This window comes from Geospiza fortis, unplaced genomic scaffold (assembly GCF_000277835.1).
Source record: "Geospiza fortis unplaced genomic scaffold, GeoFor_1.0 scaffold403, whole genome shotgun sequence".
In the NCBI taxonomy this organism is placed as follows: Eukaryota; Metazoa; Chordata; class Aves; order Passeriformes; family Thraupidae; genus Geospiza; species Geospiza fortis.
The window spans coordinates 1,314,760-1,324,488 of record NW_005054336.1 but is presented as its reverse complement, the minus strand read 5'-3'; the positions used below and the strand labels follow the sequence as shown (position 1 = coordinate 1,324,488).

Genomic DNA, 9,729 nt, shown 5'->3' with positions numbered 1-9,729 from the left:
GGCGGCACCCTGCGTAATTTGCTGTCTCACCTGCGGCGCAGATAGGTTTTCACTTCTCAGGTGTTGGCACAGCCTGCCTGCTTGGGGAGAGCAGCTGGTCTGCATACATTGGACCGCCTTGCCAGCCTCTGGGGCTAACGCTGCCTATGCTGTAAATAAATAAATAAATGCAATAGTGCAGGGAATAGGCATATGAAAAAGCCCCTTTCTTCTGCTGCATTCCCGGGGCCCACCTGCTCCTGGGCTGCTTGAGCCCGCCAGCCCTGCCAGGGGCTGTGGACACCTATCCAAAACCTCTCCAAGCCACCTCCTGGGGAGCAACAGCAGCAACTGGGACACGGCCAACAGAAGGCTTCCCCATGGCAAAGCTGCAAGTGCCATGTACCCCACAGAGCTGTGTTTTTATCAAATGTCTATACTGGCTTTTCTGTAAAGACTTACCACACTGTCTCTCAAGTCTCCCCATACCAAAGTGCAGTTTGTCTCACCTAAAGAGTCACATGGCGCTTGAGAGCCTCATCTTTAAAGGCCTATCCAGTGTTTTACACAATCAGGCAGGCATTTGTATCACTACCACAAGTCCCAGTCATCATTTACCTCTTCCATGCAGGGGAAGAAACCTGCAAGCTCAAAAAACTGGAATGCAATCTTAGCTACAAAATCCCTCAGAGCTGCATGTCCCTCTCAATGGAGTCCTTGGGGACATCCTGTACTTCCAGGTGCCTTTCAGTCTGATCAAGCTGGTTTTGGTAGCTCTGCAAAGCAGGGAGCCACCAGCTGATTATAGTGGAAGCAAATAAGGCAAGAACAATCCCAGGCCATTCGTGGCTGTAAGGTCTATACAAATCCTGGAAGTCCTGGTGAATGCTAACTGGCAGCAAGCACCAATTACTGAGTAATGGGCTCTCCACATGCTCCTTTACTTAATAAGTAGACACAGCCTGCACTCACTTTTGGAGCTCAGTTGTCTCTGGTTGTAACACCAAGTGAATGCTTTACAGAGGGCCAGTCTCACAGTGACTAAAGCTCAGATCGTTATAGGAAAGTCTCAACCAAAAGAAATTGCCATGCTCTTCCCAATTGGAGCAGATGAAATAAAGGCTCTTGGACACAATTCCTACATAGGAGCCTGCCAGAGCCTAAAAATTGCAACATGCTGTGACTCTAAAACAAATGTGTCATGGAGAGATACCCAGGCTAATTCTCAGGGAGTTAAATTTGCTTGGATGAAACTCTTCATTAGCGCAGTGTTATTTCTACTACTGCCCCAGCCACTTGTGTTCCCTTTGCCCATGTCACTGCACAGAGTACATTTGCTATTGTGAGCCATGGATGGCAGACATAGGAGTCCCCCTGGGCAAAGCAATGACATTCAGTCCTGAAAGAAAATTGTGCTTTCTTTCCTCCTTTGCTTCCTATGAAATCTCAATTGACCATATTCTCATTATTCCTTTGCCTGGACAACACTATGTAAAATTTCTGCTGAATTATGGGCACTATGGACCCTTCACATTTTCTGTCACAGGACAGCCCAGACTTTAGCTAGATAGAGATGCAAACCAGGTTTCGCTGAATGCTCAAGCACCACATTTTCTCCCTAGATCTTCAAAGCAATATGCTGAAGAGAAGATAACAGAGAAGATCTCTGTGAAATCATGGTGCAAAAAGAAGTTACTGCCGAATAATTCCAAAGCATCTGAGATCATTTCCACAAAGAAAGCAGCAGGGACTCCTAAAACACAGTTTGTATACATCCTTATTAGGAAGGTGACAGCATTACTATCACAGCTAACACTATGAAAGGCTGCTGAAATGTTCAAAGGAGCTTTGGTAGGTTTACTTTTCTCTTTGGGAAACAAAAGTCATCACTAAAGGTCTTATAAAAGGTAGGAAACTTTGACAACCTTGAATCTCTGCAGGCAGCAATTACATGCAAAAGGTTGCCCCCAGTTTATATCCCTTAGCTGTTTTACATTTTTGACACTGAAAGGAGGGTGTTTGCAGTCAAGTAGTTAGCATCATGTTATTGTTTCATGAAACCAGCTGCATAAGTGTAATGCCATGGCTGAGACTTTTTTACATGTAAGCAAGTCAGTGGATTCAGAAGCATGGTTTTGCAGCAGCCACGATTTTCACCCCATGTATTATGGACTATTTGACAGTATTATAGACAAGGAACCATCTCTGTGTGTGCCAGAAGTGAGAAACCAGCCACTGCACTGAAGCCCAGCTGAAGTTTTAAGTGTCCCAAAAGACACATTAAATTCCAATGCCATGGATTTATTACCATACATTTAATTGATGTGGCCATTTTTATCTGAAATTGGTTTTGTCCTAATTTTGTATATAATGTGCAACACAGTGAGGTAATGATGACTGTCCCATACACATATTTTAGTTCTATGCCACAACATCCTGCTAAATGTAGTTACCAGGATGGACTTTCCTTTGCTTTTAATTCTGAAGTGTGTACAGGAGGTGGAAATAGAACTCACTGACTGCACTAGTTCATTGTGTGAGCCAGGCAACCAATACAGATGTGGAACTCCATATTCATGCCTCAGCATGGGTATCTCTTCTGTATCACACCTGCAGGCATTTATATGATCACACACTGAAATAAATGCAGCATGTGTGGGTGTGTAGAGCTGCACCTGTACATATAATGAGACATTCAAACAAATACACTAACTTTTGTTGGAATCCTACTTGACAACATTCTTGTCCATTTTGTCCTGCATGTTCTGTGTTCTGTAGCCTTATCCCTGATGCTGCTGAATCTTTTTCTGGTCTGGAGTGGACTGTCCTATATACCCACCTGCCTCTCTCCTCCCAGGGGAAAAAACCTCCTACTTTGTCACTTGCTCACCATTTTCATTCTAAAGACTAAATTCTGTCAACCCTCTGCCTGTCCAGCTTCTGCTAAGCTTGAAGTAGCTGGAAATGAAACTGGGTACAGAAGGCAATTTCCACACCCTTTGGGTCAGCTTATTTGCCTGCTTCATAAAGATCATGTGGGCTTTTCCTATAGGGCAGCTACTGACTGGCAAGTCTTGCTCTGGCACAGAAATATTACACATCCTGGGATTGGTTTTGAGAGACCTCTTGTGTCCTCTTTGGAAGGACACAAACTCAAAACCTCATGGGATTTGTGCAGTGTTGAGCCTAGTATTTAATATAGTAAAAATATTATTACATCAAAGAGCACAAGGAACACAGACATTGTTCTCCCCATTTTTCAGAGGAGGAAACTGAGCCAAGGTATCCAAGTAAATTGCCCAATAAAGCATCAATTAGGCTAAATGTTGGAACATCCCTTCTTACATGGATTTTTAAGCTGTGAAGTAATTTAAAGCTCCTTAACACTGAACATGTGCCTGCCAGAAAGGTTAGACATCACATCATTGGTGGTAACTTAGACTGCAAGAGAAAACCTGAAGAAAATGAAGCCATTATTGCTATGCAAAAGTTCTGAAGCCATGGATGGTGACTTAGAAATGTTTGGATGTTATGTTGCAGTTCCACTCCACCATCAAGACCTGAAGACTGCATATCTGTATATATTTTAAGGAAACAGGAGTATTAAGAAATGTAAGTTGCTCCTTAACACTTCACAGGCAGATTCAGCATTTCCTAATGGCACGTGTAGGATAAAGTTCTACTTAGTCTTTAGGCCAAGGGACTGCGAGTACAGGAACAAATTCCCCTCTGATTTTTTTTTGCTTCATAACTGGCTAGATCAATCAATCAATCAATCAATCAATCAATCATTTCATGCCTTAATTAACACATCTATATCACAGATAACATTTCAAGGTATTTCTTTTTTCCAAAGGGGAGGGCCCCTCTTTGCCCTGTCACAGATTCTATTTTCCCTTCCCATCTGACAGATGCTTTGGTGAAAGAGAGATTTGTTTTATGACATTTACTGTGTTTATTGTGCTGACATCACAGAGCCAACGAGAACAAGTATTTATACTTCTATTATGCCTTCATTGAACTGAACAAGGTGTTCAACAGGACATTTTAATTATAATCCCACTTCTAACAGCATGAGTAAAGGTGTTTAAAAAACACAATCAAGCATGAAATAGAACAGTAAACATGCCATTTCAATTACAAAATTATGTATAAGCACATCCTTGCACAGCATAACATTTGAAGACTGCAAGAGATGCTAAAATCCTCACTGAAACCCTGGGAGGTATTGTACACAGGATTGAAGGAGCCAAAATACTCCTTCCTCACACTCTGTAAATTCACAATGAATATTTGATTCCAGAGAGAAATTCATAAAGCCCCAAACTGGCAATTTTTGGCAGAGATTTCCATAGAGAAAAAGTAGCCTTGAGCCTTTCTTTCCCATTTCACTCTTGTCAGACACCTGTTCTGTTTGCAGAGCTCTTTTTCTCTTCCCAGCCCAACAGTGCTAGAATTGAAAAGCAAATGTCCTGTCAGATCCTTGCACTGTTATCTACACACCTACCGGTACCAGTGAAATGCTCTCCAGCAGGAAGGTAACAGAGGAAATACTATTTCATGTTTATAGTTACGTGTGACCACCAGAAACTTCTGAACGCCTTGTGCCCCTCTGAGCACAGGAGAATGCTGGGCTGCCCTGCAAAGTGCTGTAAATCCCCCAGGCTGCCACTGATGTACTGGGACTTCACCTAGTCCCTGGTCCAGGAAACTGATGCAATACACTGTTTTACAGTGGATCTTCAGGGAACTTTGTTTCGAAAGCTGCACCCTGGAAACAGCTGGGAAGCTGCCTTCTGGTTACACAGACACTCACTCCAGGAGCTTCTAGTGAGTATATATGATGTTCAGTTTGGCAAATTCCACCCTCTCTCTCCCTTCAAGTGAATCAACATACACTGCTTAGAATAATACAACCAGACTGTCACAGACTGACAGCTGTGACAGGCTGCTGTAACTCAGACATTTTCAGCATTCTAAGCAAAAGAGAATGTTGATTCTTCCAGTGGTTAGGGCAGGGGACAGGACAGGGAGGCCAGCTCTGTCCAATGTCTTAGGGTGACTGAGACAACGTGTGGAGACAAGCATGCAGAAAAAGGGCTGCTGAGGTGGGAAGATAAAGGTCAGGGGCAGATTTGCCAGCTTTCTGCAGCCAGATGAGGACATGGACACTGCTAGGTGTGACTTTCCCCTGTGCTTCAGGTAAACTGCTCTCTCCGAAGCAGCAGAACAATGCCCTCCTGTTTCTCCACACAGCCCCAGAAAGGAGAAAATGGGAACAACTTGCATTTCTGCCATGCAGATTAGACTTAAACCAATGCTGTATGCATTAAGCTCACAAAGACATCTGGAAATCATAATGTGAAATCTGGTACTATCTTATGATCTGGAGTATTATCTTTTCCACAAACTGTAGTGTTCTGTTTAATAGACTATGTGATTGTCCATGGTATAGACTTGTCTAGAAAATTTGACCTGAAAATTACTCCATTATTGTAATTTGAAATTACTAACTTTCTCAAAAATTTTATGGTCATTTAAAGGACCCTGTAAATGCTGTCAACAATTAGGTGAGGTATGTAAGTATCAACATTTAATAAGCTGCCAAATATGTATGTAAAAGCATTTAATTTACAAGAAATTGTATGGGCATCCTTAGGTATTTAATAGCACAGACAGCATTAAAAGTTTGACTGTCATCCCTTTTTTGAAATACAATTTGTTATTCTTTCACTAGCCTTTCAGAACTGAAGGAAAAACTCAGCGTATTTTTTCCATTTCTGGAAGAACCTGACTTTCTTAAAATGCCAGAGCACCTCATTAGTGGAAGCCTTGGTTAGCTTGTAGATAGCTGGCAGAGGTGTTTTGTTGTGCTTGTTTCCACTTCATTTTTCTCCGCTATTATGAGTAACTAGAAGTAAAAGCACAGTTTTCATTGCCTTTAATGGGAGCAGAATCTGCTTTTACTTCATGGCTATTTTCCATTCCTCTCCTGGCACTACACAGAAATGCATGTGAGGTGAGATGCAGTAGACTTGGCGGTGAGGGTTCCAAAAGCCAACACTAAATGCAGATAACATATTTTTTACTAGTTTTGCACATCTATAGGCCCTATATGGAGAAGTCATTAACTAAGATTTACATTTTGGAAATTCAGGAAATATGGAGGAACTTAAAATTAAAGGCTCACATTTAACATCTCTCTAGTTAAAGTAAGTCATCAAATGAGGCAAAGCTGTGAAGTTCATTAATACTAGAAGAAATGAACATGAGTCCTACCTGATTCCTGAAGCTTCCCCTTGAATGTACCATTTTTGTTAGAGGGCAGTTGTGCTGCTCCTTCTCTCTTTCAGAATGGCTGGATGCAGTTCAGGTCCTCCCCACAGAAGGTTTTAAATAATTTTCTCACCACAGATATAACTCGGGGCATAATTATAAATTGGGATCATAACTAGTTTGTCCTGAATAGTTATGAGAGGTAACGATGCATGGGAAGGAAAACATCTCATTGATGAAGAGAACCTTATTGTCAGGGTCAATTTTAGAAAGCCACATGTTTTATCTATACATTGAACACAGAAACAAGCATAAAGCTTGGCATTTAAAAGGTCAGATTTTAAATTGAAGCCATTGTTCAAACATCTTCCCTTGCAATGAGAAGCAGAAATGGCTTAGGCAAAGCAGTCTAAGTCTTTCCTTTCTGGCTCTCTTGTGCACAAGAGAACTGGATTCAAGAGCAATCTCAGGGCTGGTGTATCTGTGCCTGCCTCCAGTAGACCTTTGTTTCTCTTCTGCAGTGACAGGCATGCCCAAAGGATGAATCTGTGCAGAATGAGTTCCTGACCATTGCTGCTGGGTATTGCTGAGGCCCAGAGCCTGGACCATGGTCACCATGGACTGCTGCAGGGCTGGACACCTGGAACACCAACCAAGGCTACGGGTGGGGACAGGGCCAAGAGGGGTGCCATCGGCTCATCAGCAAGCCCAAGATGTGTCAAGACCTTGCAGGCACAAAGGCAGAGGGGAGTGGAAAGGAATTAGCTGAGAGATGATACAACTGCTCTGCAGAGCACAGCCACAACGGGAGCTGTAATCACAGAGGAAACAGAGTGTCTGTCTGAAACACTATTTCTGCTTTTTTTGGTGTAAATATAGGAGCTATGACTTCATGTCTCGCACTTTGAGAGATGTACTCTTGGGCTTGTTTTATTCCATATCAGAGCTCTAAGAAATCCAAAACATGTCTCTCTATTTCAGTTCTGGCTGGAGGTTAATCTCTAGAAACAAGTAATGTAACATTTCCATCTATCTTTTCTACTCTTTTGGCAGTTTTAATTATACTAATATGCTATGACAATTTAAACAAGACACATCTCAGCTTCTGGCCTGCTCTGTAATGGTTCAGCTGCTACATGTGCTCCAGCATATTTTGCTCAGACAAGCTGCTGCTGGAGGCAAGGGGGAGGCAGAATAGTGCCCTTCTGTCATGAGAGGTTTCATTGCACTGATCATTGTATGTTTGACAGATTCTTTGTCAATGTCAAGTGTCTTTTGTGGTTAAGCCCAGTAAAGCTAAAACAAAAGGTCTCCTAGATATTAGATATATAGTGACATTACTGAATTCACTTGGAGGCAGTAATTTTTTGTCAGCCTATGAAAAGAAAAATGGAGCTAATGGCAAAACAAAAGGAAGATGCTGGCATGCCTTTTTAGCTATTTTTGTTTATGTCAGACATTGTGATTGACATCTGGCCCAGAACACCCCTTCAACCATTGAGCCTGGTGTCATGAAATAGAACAAAGAGAAATTGCCAGCCAAGAAAACACCACTGGCTCAGAAAGCCCTGTTTTTTGTTTATTTTCTTTTATGTGTTTCATTTTCAGTAATCAGTATTGTTACACAAAAGTAGTTCACTCACATGCACCCCCCAATTACTACTTGGACTTTTAAGTTTCCTTCATGTTTGCTTTTTTCCTGCTTGCTTGAATGGCAACAGAATGCTGGTTTGGTTGGATGACAGTCTGTCATAACAGTGATGTTTGAGGTTAGTGAAAACTGACATGAAAAATACAATCCACTGGCCTTTAACCGAAATAGCAGCTCTGGTTTTTGTGGAGTTGGCAGGCAGCGTTTTTAAACCCCTTTCACGGTGAAGGCAGTTACAACGTGTTTTTGTCTGTATCAAGCAGTTCCATCATGAGGTACATTATCAACATCTGTTGTCATATCAGGATATTGCCTTTGAAGAGCAGTCTGCTGTTTCTTATATGGATACTGCTCTTTTGAAGTGTCCTAAAAGGGTTAAGGTAATTTTATGGCCATTCTCCAGGGCCAGGACAAATACAAAGCTTTAAAATTTGTTTAAGAATTATTTTAGGGAAATACCAGAGAGCAGAATGGGTCCTGCAGACACAACACCAAGGAATCTTTGTTACCCTTGCTCTACAAGTGCTGTAGAATTTCAGAGACCCATTCGAAATTGTGTATTGGCAGGAGGAAATATTCCTTAAATTTCTAACTTGGTCTTGAAAGTATGATGCTGAACATAATAGCAAAATAAGACTTTTCACAAGATGACAGCAAGGCAGTCCACCAGCCACTTCCCTCCATACACTTATATGTTGAAATCGTATAATAATATTTACCCTAATAAAAAACTGCCTTGATCACTTAAAAAAAATCTGTGGAAGTTGGCCCTTGAATACATCACATGTGCCAAAGTTAAATATTCTTGCACCATTTTAAAAGGGTGCCCTTCAGGAACACTTCAGGGGTGTATTCTCCTGTAGAAGCAGACACTTAACTCCCCTCAGCATTAACTGCAGACATGCTTACACTTCGAGTGGAGAATTTCTCTCTGTCTCTTTGCACAGTGGTCTAAGAAGAACTTTGAAGAAATTGAGAAAAACAGAGAGCACAGTATATTAATTTTAAAGAGATGAAAGCAGTACATGTCATTCCTAAATTTCATGGAAAATGCACCGTTAGTAACAAAGATGAGTAGAAAATTTCAAAATCATTCTGAGCAGCATTAAAATCAGTCTTCCACAATTTTCTGTTTTCCCCTTCTTTTCAAAGCACATACATTAAACTCATTTTATGCTTATAATGTATATAATGATTCTAGACAACATAAGAAGGACACTGGGATTCTTCCTATTTCAACGTATAAAGTGGCAAGCCAATTTATGCAGCTTAAACCATTGCTAAAGAAGATGTATCAAAAATTGCCTGTGATCATTACAAATAACAGCCTGAAATGTTCACAAGAAGCTGTTTGCTTATCATATTTTCATTAAAACATCTTTTCACCTGATTTTCTTTTCCCATGCCTGTAACCTGCATTGTAATCAGTCTTATTAACTGAGAACATAAATATGATTTATTATGGTCTGATAATGGAAGCTACATGGACCAAGAGAAGGGATATATTGTCCTTTGATAAAATGGCTCTTTTCTCTCAAATAGAGCTCTATCATGAGAGCATGCAGAATGTAGTGAGTGATTATTTCCTGAGGGTGAATGATGGCAGAACCCTACAGAAAATCTTCTTGTTGGCCATGACAGCCTCCGAGTGTCCCCAAATCTCACTGAGTTTGACAACCTGCAGACACTTTTGATGAACTGTATTCTTCTGTCAGAGACAGCCTGTCTGGGAGGAGAAAAGGGAACCTTTATCGTCTGATCTGCTATTATTGTCTTGATCTTTTATAAGCAATCTCTAATGCACATGAATATAATATCCTTTC

At 41.2% G+C, this 9,729-nt stretch overlaps 1 long non-coding RNA gene across 1 annotated transcript in view; it reads right to left on the bottom strand.

Annotated features, from left to right (window-relative positions):
* LOC115947980 overlaps positions 1-9,729 on the bottom strand; it is a 29,276-nt gene that overhangs the window by 5,322 nt on the left and 14,225 nt on the right. The gene's annotated exons all lie outside the window — the stretch shown is intronic.